General features: G+C 44.7%; 1 pseudogene; it reads left to right on the top strand.

Annotated features, from left to right (window-relative positions):
• Positions 1 to 1482: 1482 nt before the first annotated feature.
• Positions 1483 to 1849, top strand: LOC116472462 (large ribosomal subunit protein eL36-like; annotated as a pseudogene).
• The last annotated feature ends 17161 nt before the right edge of the window (positions 1850 to 19010 follow it).

Here is a 19010-nt window from a genome sequence, read left to right as displayed (position 1 = left end):
GAGGTGGGCGGATCACAAGGTCAGGAGATCGAGACCATCCTGGCTAACACATTGAAACCCCGTCTCTACTAAAAATACAAAAATTAGCCGGGTGTGGTGGCGGGCACCTCTACAGCTACTCGAGAGGCTGAAGCAGAAGAATGGCGTGAACCCAGGAGACAGAGTGCAGTGAAGCTGAGACCGTGCCACTGCACTCCAGCCTGGGCGACAGAGCAAGACTCTGTCTCAAAAAGAAAAATACAAAAAATTAGCCAGGCATGGTGGTATGTGCCTGTATTCCCAGCTACTCTGGGGACTGAGGTGTGAGGATTATTTGAGCCCAGGAAGTTGAGGCTGTAGTGAGCCCAGTGCACTCCAGTCTGGGCAACTGAGAGAGACCCTGTTTCTAAGGGAAGGAAAAAAAAAAAGAGTATAGTTTCCCCGATTTATACCACTCCCCCAAAAAAAAGAAACAAAAAAGAAAATTTAGTCATTACTTGGATATGTTTATTACTCATTATTCAGGACTGGGGGCACTGAACAGATAGAAGGTCATCCATTCCAGACTGAAAATGTGGCATTTTATATATCAAATCAATGTCTACTGTGAAAATGCTACCCCCTTCTACCTATTGTAGCTCTCTCTTTCCCCATGCCAATGGAAATACACTGACTTACCCAGTTGGTTATTTCAGGCCTTTTGCACTTCTCAGTACAAAGAATGGCTACAAAATTGATTGTTCCCTTCCGTCGCCCTTTATAGACAACAGTCTTGCTTCCTCTTCCGATCTCCTCATACAGAATAAAGTTTTCCATCTCTGGGCCAACTTCTCACATACGATAGAATAATAGCATCTCTAGCTCCTAAAAAGTAAACGAAAATGACATTGATAAATGCAAGCTAGTTGCATAATTAATTAGGCTAGGATAATTAGCCTAGGATATTTTATGTGTAAAAAAATCTAGCAAATCGACAAATTCAGAAAATTCACTTACAAATGTTAAATACGAATGCTGATATTTTTGCAGGATGAACGAAACTACAGAGCAAATAAATAAAACTTCACAGCCGGCGCGGTGGCTCACGCCTGTAATCCCAGCACTTTGGGAGGCCGAGGCAGGGGGATCACCTGAGGTCAGGAGTTTGAGACCAGCCTGGCCAACATGGTGAAACCCTGTCTCTACTAAAAATACAAAAATCGGACAGGTGTGGTGATGCGCGCCTGTAATCCCAGCTACGCGGGAGGCTGAGGCAGGGGAATCGCTTGAACCCGGGAGGCAGAGGCTGCAGTGAGCCGAGATCGCGCCACTGCACTCCAACCAGGGCGACAGGGAGAGATTCCATCTCAAAAATCAATAAATATTCACAAACCAATATTCAAGTTCCCATCAACAAGATCTTTTAAAAATACAGTGGCTGCCCATGCCTCTAGGGTGGGTAGATATCCCGGCATTCCGTGCGGCTGGCCCTTCTGCCGCTGCCGCCATTGGAGAGCAGCAGCCATGGCTCTGGGCGACCCTGTGACCGTGGGCCTCGATGAGGGCCACAGAGTGATCAAAAATGGGAGCAAGCCTGGCCCAGCCATCGCCAAAGTGGGCAACTGACCAAGCACACCAAGTTCGTGCGGGACGTTATCCCAAAGATGTATGGCTTTACTCCCTATGAGCCGGCGCGCCATGGAGTTGCTCAAGGTCTCCAAGGACAAACGGCCCTCAAGTTCATCAAGAAGAGAGTGGGGGACACGTCCGCACCAAGATGAAGAGAGAAGAGCTAAGCAACGCCCTGCCCGCCATGAAGAAAGTGGCCACAGAAGGACTGAGGCCCCATACCCTACCCATAAAACCTTCACAGAAAAAAAAAAAAAAGTGAAAATAACAGCTATTTTGAACAACGGTAACAAAATCAGGGTATGAATTAGATTTTACCCAATGTGTCTCCGTATCTTACTTTCTCCGTTACAATGGAAACCTGGTACAAGGGAAAACAACATCTGCACAGTGGGATAATATATGTGAGGCAGGAGAACAGGGTCTGGAGGCAGGGAACCTAAGGCTGTTTCACAGACTTCCTGTAACTAAATTGAAAGGGAAACCCTAACTTTCCACTTAAGTAACAAAAGGACCAGAGGCTATCCCTTTGCAAATCCCCCACCCTTTCTATGCAGCAGATGGGAAATTAACTGACCAAAACCAATCAGACTGATTGGGGCATAGTCTTGGTTTGCAACTTTGTAACTTCACCTTAGCATCTGACTGGTTGCAGAGAATGGAATGAATGAATGAAATGGAATCAATGAAATTGGCTGACTGCAACCAATAGACCGATTGCAGGCCACCACTTGATTTACCGGAGGTGAGCATGAAGAGGCCAGTGGGAAACCTCTAGGGGGTATTTCGACCGGGTATCTGTATCCCGGCCCTCGAGTGCTGCTCAGGTGGCTCCCACACTGTGGAGTGTACTTTCGTTTTCAATAAATCCCTGCTTTCATGCTTTTGTTGCTTCATTCTTTCCTTGCTTTGCTGGGCATTTTGTCCAATTCTTTGCTCAAAATGCCAAGAACCTGGACAACTTGCAGTCAAGACCCTCTACCGGTCTTGACTGGTATGCCCTACCTAAACCTTATAAATTTTGAGAAGCAAAAGAGAAACATATGCCCCACCTAAACCTTATTAATTATGAGAAGGAAAAGAAAAAACAAGTGAAAATACAGTATAAACAAATATGGAATATTTCCATGTAATCCCTAGAGACTGTAGAAGTCAATCCAAATATCATTAATACTACTGGTTCATAGGCCAAATTGGGTGTGCTGCCTGCTTTTGTAAATAAAGTTTAATTAGAACATAGCCACACCCATTCATTTATATATTGCTTATGTCTGCTTTCAAACTGCTATATATTGCCTATGACAGAGTTGACTCTACAACCTGCACAAACCCTAAAATATTTACTATTTGTCTCTTTATTAAAAAAAGTTTGCCAACCCCTGCTCTAAATCAAGTGTTGTTGTTGTTGTTTTAACCAAGGACTTCATCCTTCACCTAAGGTATAAGAAGTTAAATGAGTTCGTTTTCTTGGCCAACATAACCCTTTAGTTTTCATAAGTAAATAAGGACTTGATGTAATCTCTTATCAGACTACATCTTAGAATTTCAGTTAAAGTGGAATTAGAGTCATAAACAATATATGACAACTTAATCTAAGTAATTCATTAAAATCATTCTTTCAGGCTGGGTGCAGTGGCTCACACCTGTAATCCCAGCACTTTGGGAGGCCGAGGTGGGCTGATCGCCTGAGGTCAGGAGTTTGAGACCAGCCTGACCAACATGGCAAAATCCTATCTCTACTAAAAATACAAAAATTAGCCAGGTGTGGTGGCACACGCTTGTAATCCCAGCTACTCGGGAGGCTGAAGGTAGGAGAATCACTTGAACCCAGGAGGCAGAGGTTGCAGTGAGCTAAGATGGTGCCACTGTACTCCAGCCTGGGAGACAGAGCACCACTCAAAAAAAAAAAAAAAAAAAAATCAATCTTTCATAACCTGGCATCTCTTTGGAAAGATATGTTAGACTATATTAAACTTTCCAGAAATTCACAACAGATCTACATATCAAAACAGCACATTGGCCTGGCACGGTGGCTCACACCTATAATCTCACCCCTTTGGGTGGCCAAGACAAAAGAACTGCTTGAGCCCAGGAGATTGAGGCTGCAGTGAGCTACAATTGCACCACGGTACTCCAGCCTGGACAACAGGGTGAGACCATGTCTCAGAAAAAAAAAAAAAAATTAAAAAATTAAAAAAGCACATTGGGCTGAACTCAGTGGCTCATGCCTGTAATTCCACCACTTTGGGAGGCCAAGGAGGGAGGTTCAATTGAGGCCAGGAGTTTGAGACCAACCTGGGAAACATGGCAACACATCATCTCTACAAAATACTTAAAAATTTAAAAAAATTAGCCAGCAGTGGTAGCCTGTGGATGTAGTCCCAGCTACTTGGGAGACTGAGGCAGGAGGATAGCTTGAACCCGGGAGGCAGAGGTTGCAGTGAGCCAAGATCTCACCACTGCACTCTAGCCTGGGCAACAAAGTAAGACCCTGTCTCAAAAAAAAAAAAAAAAAAAAACCTTGTACACCTCAAATACATACAATTACTGGTAGATCATACCTCAATATGAGTATATTAAAGAATTAAAAGCAGGGTCTCAGAGATATTTGTACCCCACATATTCACAGCAGCATTATTCACAATAATTAAAACATGGAAGCAACTTGTGTCCACTGATACATGGATAAGCAAAATGTAATATATTTTGCTTTTGCAAAAATGAAATTTTAGAGACTGGTGCACAACAATGTAACTGTTCTTAAGCTCTACTAAACTTGTACCCTTAAAAAGGGTTAAGATGGGAAATTTTATGTGTATTTTACCACAATTAAAAATTTTTTAAGACTTCAAAAATTAATAACAAAATTGGTGAATATATTGGCCAGACACAATGGCTCACGCCTGTAATCCCAGCACTTTGGGAGGTCAAGTCGGGCAGATCGCCTGAGGTCACAAGTTCGGGACCAGGCTGGCCAACATGGTGAAACCCCATCGCTACTAAAAATACAAAAAAAAAAAAAAAAAAAAAATCCAGGAATGGTGGCGCACACCTGTAATCCCAGCTACTCAAGAGGGTGAGGCAGGCGAATGGCTTGAACCCAGAAGGCAGAGGGAGGTTGCAGTGAACTGAGATTGCACCACTGCACTCCAGCCTGGGCGACAAGAGCGAAACTGTCTCAAAAAAAAAAAAAAAAAAAATTAAGAAAACTCATTTTACAGATCAAAAAAAAATCCAAGATTGTTCTAGGAGAGGAAATTTTTTTTCTATAAAATGTTAGGGGGTAAACATTTTAGGTTTTACAGACCTTATGGCTTCTGTCACAGCTACTCACCTTTGCTCTTGAACTAGAAAAGCAACCAGAGACAATAAGCAAATGGATAGATATGGCTGAGTTCCATTAAAACTTTTATTTATGGGCAGGGTACAATGGCTCACACCTATAATCCCAGCAATTTGGGAGGCCAAGGCAGGCAAATCACCTGAAGTCAGGAGTTCAAGACCAGCCTGGCCAACATGGTGAAACCCCGTCTCTACTAACAATACAAAAATTAGGCCAAGCACAGTGGCTCACGCCTGTAATCCCAGCACTTTGGGAGGCCGAGGAGGGTGGATCACCTGAGGTCAGGAGATCAAGACCATCCTGGCTAACACAATGAAATCCCATCTCTACTAAAAATACAAAAAATTAGCCAGGCATGGTGGCACGAGCCTGTAGTCCCAGCTACTCGGGAGGTTGAGGCAGAGAATTGCTTGGACCCGGGAAGCAGAGGCTGCAGTGAGCCAAGATCGCGCCACTGCACTCCAGCCTGAGGGACAGAACGAGACTCCGTCTCAAAAAAAAGAGAAAAAAAAAAAAAAATTAGCCAGGCATGGTGGCGGGCACCTGTAATCCCAGCTACTCCAGAGGCTGAAGCAAGAGAATGGCTTGAACCCAGGTGGCAGAGGTTGCAGTGAGCCGATTGCACCACTGCACTCCAGCCTGGGCGACAAGAGACACCATATAAAAAAAAAAATTAATTAATTAAAAACAAAAAGGCACTGGTTAGTATCTTTCTTTTAATGACGGTTTCCCTAAGTCCTTTTTACATCCCTCTTCGTTCTAAAACACATTCATTAAAAAGAACCAATCCTGGCCTAGCACAGTGCCTCATGTCTGTAATCCCAACACTTTTGGAGGTGGAAGCAGGATTGTCTGGAGCCAAGAGTTCAAGACCAGCCTGGGCAACATGGTGAGATCCTGACTCTACACAAATAAAATAGCCTGGCATGGTGGTGCATGCCTGTAGTCCCAGCTATATGGTATGTATTATAACCAAAATAAGATTAAACTGACAGTATGTTAAGATAGGAAGTTACTAAGCCAGAAAAAATATAATCAGAAACCTTAAGTGTTCACAAATTGTCTACATTAGGATACATCAGGATAAGATGATAAGTTTTCAGACAATAGGTATAACTGATTTCTTGAAAATAAGGTTTTAGGCTTCGAGGGAAAAAAATTAAGTAAAATCTTGATTTTTTTAAGGGAGGCTAGGTCTTGAACCCCTGGGCTCAAGCAATCCTCCTGCCTCGGCCTCCCAAAATTCTGGAATTACAGGTGCAAGCCACCGCCCAGCCCATCTTGAAATTTTGAATTTGATTTAGGCCAAATTCATTTCCTTAATCTTTAGTCACATCTGACCATTGAGTCACATGTGGACAATTTCAGTCTGAAATTAACAAAACACATTAGTTATAAATCTGCTTAGATACGGTGGTTTGTTACTTTCAAGCATTTCTCCTCTCTAGGGCTCAGTTTCCTTAGAATAAAATAAGAATTGGATCAAATGATTTTTTTTTTTTTTTTGGACAAGGTCTCACTCCGTGGCCCAGGCTGGTGTGCAGGAGCAAGATCTAGACTCACTGCAACCTCCACCTCCAGGGTTCAAACGATTCTCGTGCCTCAGCCTCCAGAGTAGCTACCTCAGCCTCCGGCACACCACCACACCCAGTTAAATTTTTTGTGTTTTTGGTAGATATGGAGTTTCTCTATGTTGCCCAGGCTGGTCTAGAACTCCCGGCCTCAAGTGATCCGCCTGCCTCGGCCTTCCAAAGTGCTAGGATTACAGGTGTGAGCCACCGCACCTGGCACTAAGTTATCTTTCAATAACTTATTAATAGGTGAAATTCCATGACTTTAAGATTCTTTGACTCAGTCCAAAGACGTTCCCCATTACAGACTTCCTAATATTCATTTTTAAATCTGTAACCTCTTAATTGTAAAATAAAACACAAGTACAGAAAACTCCACAAAATACATAGTTTAATGAATTACTAAAGAGGGACACCCTTCTAATCACCACCAAGGTCAGGAAATAGGACTTTGCCAGCCACACAAGAAGCCCCTCCGTGAGCCTATCTCAATCACCACCCCTCCTGATCCCCAAAAGTAACCACCCCCTGACTTTCGTAGTCATCACTTCCTTAGGTTTCTTCATGGTTTTCTCACTCGAGTGTGCTTTCCCAGAAACCACAGTTTAGTCTCTTAACCTATAGTGCTCCTAGGGAAGTCTCTCTTAATTCACAAGTTCACCTAAGAAGCATCTAAGAAGCCAGAAGGCAGAGCAAATCACACACAGGTGCAAATGAGGCATTTAAGAGTCGGGGGCAGGTGCTACATTCAAGGAACGCTGAGAGCGACCAGGTGGTAAGAGCGCACAGGTGCGCACCTTCAGCACAATCATGACTCCCGCACCAGAAGCATGAGCACCACCTAGGACTTAATACAAAAGAAAAAGTTATCGGCCCTGCCCCAAATTTACAGAATCATACACTACGGCGGTAGGGCCTGGCCTTCTGTGTTACTACACGCCCTAGGGTGACTGGGATGCGCTCAAGTCTGCGAACTGCCAGTCAAATCAACCTTTCCCTGAGATGTGACCGATGGCGCACGCTACACTAAGCACCCCATAGGTGCTCCTCCTCGCCGCACTTCACAGACTCAATTATCACAGACTCAGGGGCGCTACGTACTCACTCGCCCCCCGCTCCCCAGGCAACTCGCGGCGGGCGAATCGGCGGCTTTCGCGGCCTCGCTAGGTCCGTAGGCATCAGTCCGCGAGGCCGGCTGGGGGCCTAGGAAGCGCCGCAGGGCGGTGAAGACGCGGTCCGCTCTGGGGAGTTAAGAGGTGGGGTCCATAAAGCACATCTCCCAAACCGAAACACACGAGCACTCTCTCTCTCTGCTGCACCCAGGTCCTAGAAGAGGCGTCCCGTGTGCCCTTAACTAAAGCCCGGATAAAAACAGGCGGTTTTTTAACACGAGCGCAAAGCAGAGCCCGCAGAAAGAAGCCAACGCAGGGGAGCGCAAGGGGTACGGGGTCCACTGGTAGAAGGAGAAAGGGCGGCCAGGCGCCCCTACCCACCCGCCCCGGCAGGCCTGCGCTCTCTTCCGCGACCGCTTAGGCAGACACGAACCCTGACTCGTGGCTACTAAAACCGCCACTGCCACGCACCTGGTAGCTAAGTCAAGAAAAGAGTCAAGTCCACTTGGCTGCTCCCGCGGTTGCGCGCATCTCGGCCTCTGCCTCAGGACAGGTCCACAGGCCCGAGAATGGGGGAGAAAGCAGTGAAGCAAAGCGGAACGCGCGGAACAAGCCGAGCAGCCTTGCGCAGGCGACGCCCCTCCAGGTTTGGATTCGTCCATACGGTTTCCACGGCAGCACACAGAACGCCGGAAGAAGCTCAGGAAGCCGACTGGCTGTGCAGTTTCCGTTCCTGTTGGCGTGGGCCCGGAAGTGAGAGACCACGAGGGCCCCTCCCTCCACCCAAAGCGCATCACGCCCGGCCTTTGGACGAGCCCACAGGCCAGAGACTGGAGCGGGAAGTGCTGGAGTAACAGTCACAGTGGTCGGCCCACCATCCCTCTATGTTTGGATTTGCTCATTCAATCTCCATGGCAGCACGCAGAACGCCGGAAAAATGCAAAGCGCTGATTGGTTAAGAGTCTCAGTTCCTATTGGCTAGGGCCCGAAGTGGGGGCCGGTGAGGGACTATTCTTTAATCTTAAGTGGGTTCTGAGGCTGGAGTGTGGGGAACTGAGACCTCGTCATTTCTTCTCTTCCCGTTCCCACTGTCCTTCCGTTTCCTTCCATTCTTTTCTTTCTGGCTTCTTCTGGGAGCTCAGGCGGACGTGGTGGCATAGTCTGGATAACCAACGGCTCAGAAGCAGGGGCCCCGGGGTCCTCACCATTTAGAAAAGAGAAGGCTGTGAATTACTTTCCTTTTTGGAGATGGAGGAAACAGATGAGACATTCCGATCTCAAGTTGATTGTGTAAACTAAAAATAAAAGTTCCAAGCCCCTCTACCAACTGAGTGGACCCCTCCTCTGGGCCAAAGGCATGCCAAAGTTAACATGAAGAACTAGCTCAGGCCCTGATGGGAAGATGGGGTGGGACAGGCCTCATTATACCCTCCTCCCTTTGGGATACAGACGCAGCTGACCAGCATTAACATTAAACAGAGACCTTAAGACTGACAAAACAGGCCGGGCGCGGTGGCTCACGCTTGTAATCCCAGTACTTTGGGAGGCCGAGGCGGGCGGATCACGAGGTCAGGAGATCGAGACCACGGTGAAACCCCGTCTCTACTAAAAATACAAAAAAATTGGCCGGGCGTGGTGGCGGGCGCCTGTAGTCCCAGCTACTTGGAGAGGCTGAGGCAGGAGAATGGCGTGAACCCGGGAGGCGGAGCTTGCAGTGAGCCGAGATTGCGCCACTGCACTCTAGCCTGGGCGACAGAGCGAGACTCCGACAAAACAGACTTTTTTGCAGCAATAAGATACCAACATGGCAGCAGGCCCCGAAAGACATTGAAGTATTTTATCCTGATATACACACACACACACACACACACACACACACACACACTCTTATATATACATATATACTCATATATATGTATATATATACACATATACTCACATATATGTATATATACACATATATACTCATATATATGTATATATACACATATATACTCATATATATGAGTATATATACACATATATACTCATATATATGAGTATATATACACATATATACTCATATATATGAGTATATATACACATATATACTCACCCTTATGTGTATATATACACATATATACTCATATATATGTGTATATATACACATATATACTCATATATGTGTATATATACACATATATACTCATATATATGTGTATATATATACATACTCATATATGTGTGTATATATATACATATATACTCATATATATGTATATATATATATATATATATTTTTTTTTTTGAGACAGTCTCGCTCCATCACACAGGCTAGAGGGCAGTGGTGCAATCTCGGCTCACTGCAAGCTCCACCTCCTGGGTTCAAGTGATTCTCCTGCCTCAGCCTCCCAAGTAGCTGGGATTACAGGCGTGTGCCACCACACCAGCTAATTTTTGTATTTTTAGTAGAGACAGGGTTTCACCATGTTGGCCAAGCTGGTCTTGAACTCCTGACCTCAGGTGATCCACCCGCCTTGGCCTCCCAAAGTGCTGGGATTACAGGTGTGAGCCACCGCACCCGGCCAAATATATTTCTTTGACATATTTTGAAATGGCCTTGCAGAGCTATCTCTTCTGGGCGGAATCTACATTCTGTAAAGAATCCCCTTGTCTTTCCAGGTCTTTTCCCTGATGCTGGAGAGAATTAACTGAGAACCTGACACCTGTTTTAAGTCTGATAGGAAACAGTTGCAACCTATTCTCTCTGAAACCTGCTACATAGAGGCTTCATCTGCAGAACAAGAACCTTGGTCTCTGCAACCTCTTATCTCAACCCAGACACTGCCTTCTATTGGCTCCAGGTCTTTATATAATAACTCTTTTAACCAATTGCCAATTGTAGGGTATATGGATGTGCTTTGCTCAAGGAATAGGCCAAGGTGGACATCCGGGCCAGAGTGGCTCAGCGAGTGTAGGACACAGGTACATATTCCACTTGTTACATAACCTGTTTATGTAAGTTCATACTTGGATCTGAGCCACTATTGTCTGTAGAACGTATAACTGCCCTGCCAACACTGTGCCCAGGTCTGAGTTCGGCACGGCATGACCCGGTTTGTGCACTGGTGCCCAGAGTAACGCTACTAACCCCTCTAAGGGAGAGCGTTTGCCCTTAAGGTGGGCAGAGGGGAACCAAGCCAGGAACCAGCTTGTGCCCAGAGGGAGAGTTAAGCTGCTGACCCTGACAGAGCTGGCTTTGCAGGCCAGGGAGTGCAGCTGCAGGCATGGGGGCAACAGGAGCCACAGAGCCAGAACAGACAGCCCACATAAAGATGGACAGTGTGAGAGAGCTAGTGCGATTAAGCTGCTCATGAGACAGCTGCTGAATAAAACTACATTTCACTTGCCTACATGCCCCTAACCCTCACTAGTGTTCTTTCAGCTATTCGCCCATCCACTCACTCCCCTTGGACCTCAGCTGGAGGCTGGAACCTGACAATTGGCGTAGTCGTGGCATAACACCAATCACCTATTAAATCCACCCTATGATGTAGAAGCTCTTTCCAGCTTCGAGTTGTCCCACCTTTCCTGACCCAACCAATACCTTGTGTCATGTATTGATTGATGTCTTATTTCTCTGTAAAACATGTAAAACCAAGCTGCAGCTCAGTCACCTTAGCTGTCAGGCCTCTGAGCCTAAGCTAAGCCATCATATCCCCTGTGACCTGCACGTATACATCCAGATGGCATGAAGCAACTGAAGATCCACAAAAGATGTAAAAATAGCCTTAACTGATGACATTCCACCATTGTGATTTGTTTCTGCCCCACCCTACCTGATCAATGTACTTTGTAATCTCCCTCACCCTTAAGAAGGTTCTTTGTAATTCTCCCCACCCTTGAAAATGTACTTTGTGAGATCCACCCCCTGCCCGCAAAACATTGTTCCTAACTCCACCGCCTATCCCAAAACCTGTAAGAACTAATGATAATCCCACAACCCTTTGCTGACTCTCTTTTCGGACTCAGCCAGCCTGCACCCAGGTGAAATAAACAGCCTTGTTCCTCACACAAAGCCTGTTTGGTGGTCTCTTCACACGGACACGTGAGACATTAGCCATATGTTCCTAGGGCCTCTTGAGACTGTGCCTCAAGCCATGGTCACTCAGATTTGGCTCGGAATAAATTTCTTTAAATATTTTACAGAGTTTAGCTCTTTTTGTCAACCATCACTTACGGCTTTCAAAGCTCCACACTTGGAAATTTCAACCACCAGACACACTGGAGCCTGTACTCCAGCCTGAGCAACAGCGCAAAACCCTGTCTCTAAAAAGGAAATTTAAAAAGAAATTTTATTTTTTGCTAACTTTACATGCATTGTTATTATTTAATGCCTCTTTGTATGAAGTAAAAAATAAATTTCTTTTCTGCAGCATTTAATGAAATGCTTTGCCTAAAGAAGGAAATTTCTATGTGCTTGTGTGCTTGAATGAGAGATTCTTTTTTTTTTTTTTTTTTTTTTTTTGTTTTGGGTTTTTTTTTTTTTTGCCCAGGCTAGAGTGCAATGGCGAGATCTCACCTCACCACAACCTCTGCACCTCTGCCTCCCAGGTTCAAGCTATTCTCCTGCCTCAGCCTCCACAGTAGCTGGGATTACAGGCATGCGCCACCATGCCTGGCTAAGTTTTTGTACTTTTGGTAGAGACGGGGGTTTCTCCATGTTAGTCAGGCTGGTCTTGAACTCCCGACCTCAGGTGATCCGCCCGCCTCGGCCTCCCAAAGTGCTGGGATTACAGGTGTGAGCCACCGTGCCGGGCTGAGAGATTCTTTATGATCATCCAGAGGTGAGAAAATGAACCAGCTCCCCTCTTCAGCATCCTTCAATGCAAAAGTGGTTTGCAAACTTTACCATCAGAATCACCTGGAGCTCTTGTTAAACCATAGATTTCTGGCCCCACCTACAAAACTTCTGATTCTGTATCTCAATGGGGCCTAAAATTTTGCATTTCTATCAAGTTACCAGGTGATGTCAATGTTGCAAGTTGAGCACCACACTTTTCAAACAACCATCTAGAAAAACTGTTCTGATCTCAGGTAAATCACATCTCCATTTACTTCTAACCCTTCCTGCCTTCTCAAGAATCTCAGCATCCAATATTCTCAGTTCTGTGTATTTAACAGGTTTGGTAAGGAAAACATTTCCTCATGGACTACCGCCAAATTAATGAAGATTAAAACTTTGAAATATTTTGTTTATTCTGAGTTTTGATAAATAACCTAAAAGTTCATGTCAGAAGCAATATGAGATCCTGGGTCTTAGCCTAAGTTCCTTGGATGCTTCTGTTAGAGAAATGCGAACCAGAGTGACTCCATCTTGAATAGGGGCTGGGTAAAATAAGGCTGAGACCCTCTGGGCTGCATTCCCAAGTGGTTAGGCATTCTTAATCACGGGATGAGAGAGAGAGATCGGCACAAGCTACAGGTCAAAAGACCTTGCTGATAAAACAGGTTGCAGTAAAGAAGCCAGCCAAAACCCACCAAAACCAAAACGGTGACAAAAGTGGCCTCTGGTCATCCTCACTGTCCATTATATGCTAATTAAATGCATTGGCATGATAAAAGACACTCCCACCAGTGCCATGACAATTTACAAATGCCATGGCAACATCAGGAAGTTACCCAATATGGTCTAGAAGCGGGAGGTACCCTCAGTTCTGGGAATTGCCCACCCCTTTTGCAGAAAATTTAGGAATAATCCACCCCTTGTATAGCATATATCAAGAAATAGGCTAGGCATGGTGGCTGACGCTTGTAATCCCAGCACTTTGAGAGGCCAAGGCGGGCAGATCACTTGAGATTAGGAGTTTAAGACCAGCCTGGCCAAAATGGTCTCGACTAAAAATACAAAAATTAGCTGGGCATGGTGGCATGCACCTGTAATCCCAGCTACTTGGGAGGCTGAGGTGGGAGAATTGCTTGAACCCGGACAGGGTTGGGGGCTGAGGTTGCAGTGAGCCACGATGGCACCACAACACTCCAGCCTGGGTGACAGAGTGATACTCTGCCTCAAAAAAAAAGGAAGGAAGGAAGGGAGGGAGGGAGGGCAGTTATCAGTCCAGCAGCCCAAGCTGCTGCTCTGCCTATGGAGTAGCCATTCTTTTATTCCTTTACTTTCTTAATGAACTTACTTTCGCTTTACTCTATGGATTCACCTAGAATTCTTTCTTGCTTGAGATCCTAGAACCCTCTTTTGGGATCTGAATCGGAACCCCTTTCTGGTAACACTTCCAAGCAATACGTGAACCTACAAAGACAATTAAATTTTTGTATGCATGTGCATTTTTTTCTGGCTAGAGGGTTTGTGAGTTTGGTCAGATTCTCAAACGTGCCAATGACTCAGAAAAGTTTAAGAACTCCTGCTATAGATAATTTTAAGACAATATCACAAAAGACAAACTAGAGAACGCATGGACCATTTTAAGACAGTACCACAAAAGACAAACCAGAGAGGCTGGGTGCGGTGGCTCACGCCTGTAATCCCAGCACTTTGGGAGGCCAAGGCGGGCATATCATGAGGTCAGGAGATCGAGACCATCCTGGCTAACATGGTGAAACCCCATCTCTACTAAAAATACAAAAAATTAGCTGGGCATGGTGGCAGGCGCCTGTAGTCCCAGCTCCTCGGGAGGCTGAGGCAGGAGAATGGTGTGACCCTGGGAGGCGGAGCTTGCAGTTAGCTGAGATCACGCCACTGCACTCCAGCCTGGGCGACAGAGTGAGACTCTGTCTAAAAAAAAAAAAACAGACAAACCAGAGAAAGCATGGACCCTACTCAGTGACCGCTACTGGTCCGAAGATTAGACCTTGACAGACATAAGTTAAATTTCAAAAAGTATAAAACAGTTGAGTGCTATTTAGATTCTTAAGTAGGACTGAGAGCCGAAATGCCACGTTTTGAATTGCTTAAATTCTTAAGTGCTTTCATTGACCTTTGCTTTCATCTCAATTTTAGATTTTCATTCTCATTATAATTGGTAAGAGTGAATCTGACATGGAAAATATCAATGCAGAGTTTATTCAGGCAAATTCTTCCTCCCAGAAACAACTAATGTCTCATCTTCCTCACTTCTAGATGATCATAAAGAACCTCTTGCCAGATCCAGTGGCTCACACCTGTAATCCCAGTACTTTGGGAGGCTGAGGTGAGAGGATCACCTGAGCCTAGAAGATCAATGCTGCAGTGAGCTGTGATCGCACCACTGCCCTCCAGCCTGGGCGACAGAGTGGGACCTTGTCTCAAAAAAATTAAAAACAAAAAACTCTTCATTCAAGCACATAGAAACTTCCTTTTTTAAGGCTGGGCGTGGTGGCTCATGCCTGTAATCCCAGCACTTTGGGAAGCCGAGGCAGGTGAATCAACTGAGGTCAGGAGTTGAAGATCAGCCTGGCCAATATGGTGAAACCCTGTCTCTACTTAAAATACAAAAATTAACCAGGCGTGGTGGTGGGTGCCTATAATCCTAGCTACTCAGAAGGCTGAGGCAGGAGGATCTCTTGAACCTGGGAGGCAGATGTTGCAGTGAGCATAGATCGTGCCACTGCACTCCAGCCTGGGCAACAAAACAAGACTCTCAAAAAAAATAATAATAAAAGAAAAAGAAAGAAACTTTCTTTTTTAGGCAAAGCATTGCATTAGATATTACAGGAGAGAAAAAAATATTTTATTCGTACAAAGAAGTATAAGAATAATAATAATGCATTTAAGTTAGCAAAATATAAAATTCCTTTTTAAATTTCTTTTCTTTTTGAGACGGAGTCTCCCTCTGTCTCCCAGGCTGGAGTACAGTGGCATGATCTTGGCTCACCGCAACCTCCACCTCCCAGGTTCAAGCGATTCTCCTGCTTCAGGCTCCCAAGTAGCTGGGATTACAGCCGTCTGCCACAACACCCAGCTAATATTTGTATTTTTTAGTAGAGACGGTGTTTCACCATGTTGACCAGGCTGGACTCCTGACCTCAGGTGAACCGCTTGCCTCGGCCTCCCAAAATGCTGGCATTACAGGCATGAGCCACTGTGCCTGGCCTAAATTTCTTTTTTAGAGACAGGGCCTCCCTCTGTTGCCTAGGCTACAGTGCAGTGGCATGATAATAGCTTACTGTAGCCTCAGACTCCTGGGCTCAAGAGATTCTCCCATGTCAGCCTCCCTAGTAGCTAGGACTCCAGATGCACACCACCATGCCCAGCTAACTGTGTGTGTGTGTGTAGATGGGGCCTGGGGTCTCACTGTGCTGCCCAACCTGGTCTCAAGCAATCCTACCGTCTCAGACTCCCAGAGTGCTAGGATTACAGGCATGAGCCACCACACCCAAAAATGTTTATTATCTGAAGTATGCTTTACCCTCAAGTTCTAAAGGCACCTAAAAAGGAGAAAAAAATGTTTTGTCATGTTTATTTTTAAATTATTTTATTTCTACAAATTCATGGGGTAAGTGTGAAATTTTGTTACAAGTATATAATTCATAGTGATCAAGTCAGGGTATTTAGGGTGTCCACGACTCAAGTTCCATATCTTTTTGTTAAGTATTGTCACCCTACTCTGCTATTAAACATTGAATTTCTTCCTTCTATCTTATTATATTTTTGTACACTTTAACACACTTTACTTCATAATCCCCTCTCCTCCCACTCACCTTTCCCAGTCTCTGTAATTTATCTTTTCACTTCGTCCCTCCATGTAATCAATGTTTTTAGCTTCCACATATAAGTGAGAGCATGAAATATTTGTCTTTTTGTGCCTGGCTTATTTCACACAAAATAATGGCCTCCAGTTCCATCCATGTGGCTGCAAATGACATTATTTCATTATAGAAAAAATAATTGAGGGAAAAGGAAAACAAATTAAGAAAATCCACTTGAATACTGGAGAGCAGTTAGAACAAAGAATACTTATTTTGAAGGCTCTAAAGGACTTCACAGGTGCTCAGGGTGGCCCCTAAGACAGACTCTCCACCTCTACTTAGAAGGGAACAAAAATAAGACACTTGGGAAAGGCTACAATTGTCCTCACGAAATAATGTAGACTTAAGATTCAAGGTGAAGAACTGCACACATGAATTTACCACAAAGACTCCTAAAAGCTCACTAAAATGACTGAATAGGGATTGAAACCATAAGGGCACTTAAGAACAAGCAAGGGAACCATCATTAGGTGGAGGTTCTGAAGCATTTTTTGGAATACAGAAAAAGCACTTGATTTTAGACAGAGGATTCATAGCAACTGCAACTCAGCCATTAACATGTTAGTCCTGGAGCATTTATCCTCATCTTGTTAATGGATGAAAAGAATTCCACCTTTAATACCAGCAGACCTCATCACCCAAGGCAAGTTTCTCCATGTAGTAACATTTGCCTTCAAGGTAAAACATGGAAATACTTTCTAAACAATATGAACAAAAGGTTTGGGACAGTGGAGAATGAGTGAAAATCTGCCTTTTGAACCACAGAGCCTTTCCTTAGCCCCCTTTCCTGCAAACATAATGGCAATTAGTCTTCTAATCTTCAATTAAAAATTGTAATATTATTTATTGAGAAAGAGATTTGTACAAGAAATACTGACATCTGGCAAAAAGAGAATATTTCCTATTTTTTGTCTTGTTTTGTTTTGTTTTTCTGAGACAAGGTCTGGCTCTATCGACCAGGCTGGAGTGCATGGTGTGATCTCGGCTGGCTGCAACCTCTGCCTCCTGAGCTCAAGCGATCCTTCTATCTCAGTGTCCCAAATAGCTGGGACTACCAGTGTATGCCACGATGCCCAGCTAGTTTTTGTATTTTTTGGAGAGACGGGTTTTTGCCATGTTGCCCAGTCTGTTCTTGAATTCATGAGCTCAAGCGATTCACCCGCCTAGGCCTCCCAAAGTGCTGGGTTTACAGGCTTGAGCCTCCACAGCATCCGGCCACGTTTCCTAATTTAAAAATAAAACAAAAACAAACAAACAAAAAAAAACAGGGCCGGGCACAGTGGCTCATGCCTGTAATCCCAGCACTTTGGGAGGCCAAGGCGGGCTGATCACCTGAGGTCAGGAGTTCAAGACCAGCCTGACCAACGTGGAGAAACCCCGTCTCTACAAAAAATACAAAATTAGCCAGGCATGGTGGCGCATGCCCATAATCCCAGCTACTTGGGAGGCTGAGGCAGGAGAATCGCTTGAACCCGAGAGGCAGAGTTTGCGGTGAGCTGAGATCGCGCCATTGCACTCCGGCCTGGGCAACAAGAGCGAAACTCCATCTCAAACAAACAAACAAACAAACAAAAAACAAACTATGCTTCTAGATGTCATTTAAAAAAAAATCACTACCTCATCATCATAAAATGAAGTTTACCAATCAATAAACCCCCCAAATGTGCAGCAAACACTGAATGAGCCTTTTAGTGCCTTACTATTACATATGTGAACACATAGTCAGAAATATCAAGATATGTGGCCGGGCATGGTAGCTCATGTCTGTAATCCCAGCACTTTGGGAGGCCAAGGCAGGCAGATCACCTGAGGTCGAGAGTTCAAGACCAGCCTGGCCAGCATGGTGAAACGCTGTCTCTACTAAAAATGCAAAATTAGCTGGGAGTGATGGCGTATGCCTGTAATCCCAGCTACTCATGAGGCTGAGGTAGGAGAATCGCTTGAACCCAGAAGGCAGAGGTTGCAGTGAGCTGAGATCGCCCCATTGCACTCCAGCATGGGCAACAAGAGTGAAACTCCGTCTCAAGAAAAAATAAAAAAAGAGAGAAATATCAAGATATGTGAGGAAAGACTCTAACATGACAGCCATTAAAATAAGCAAACCAGTAACTCAGATAACTAAAAAATCAATGAAGAAAGCAAGTGAAAAACTTTAACAATTATAATTAATATCACCAAAAGCAAGTGAAAAGGTATAGTACCCATAGTTTGCATATTTTTATTTTACTTTTTACCAAATTCTTGTTTACCAGAGCTTGCATTTTATTTTATTTTATTTTATTTTATTTTAGATGGAGTTTCACTCTTGTTGCCCAGGTGGGAGTGCAATAGCGTGATCTCGGCTCACCGCAACCTCCGCCTCCCAGGTTCAAGTGATTCTCCTGCCTCAGCCTCCCAAGTAGCTGGGATTACAAGCACCCGCCACCACACCCAGCTAATTTTTGTATTTTTAGTAGAGACGGGGTTTCACCACCTTGGCCAGGCTGGTCTCAAACTCCTGACCTTACTATCTGCCCCACCTCGGCCTCCCAAAGTGCTGGGATTACAGGCGTGAGCCACCACACCGGCCATGTTTTATTTTTGATCAAGACATTTAAAAGTCTTTTTTTTTTTTAAATTAGCAGTCAAATAGATTTTGTTATTAGCCTATATGTTATTTGGGTTTTGGAATTTACT

The sequence above is a fragment of the Hylobates moloch genome, unplaced genomic scaffold, assembly GCF_009828535.3.
Source record: "Hylobates moloch isolate HMO894 unplaced genomic scaffold, HMol_V3 SCAFFOLD_8, whole genome shotgun sequence".
Taxonomy (NCBI): domain Eukaryota; kingdom Metazoa; phylum Chordata; class Mammalia; order Primates; family Hylobatidae; genus Hylobates; species Hylobates moloch.
The sequence above is the reverse complement of the archived record's forward strand: the minus strand, read 5'-3'. Positions and strand labels throughout refer to the sequence as shown.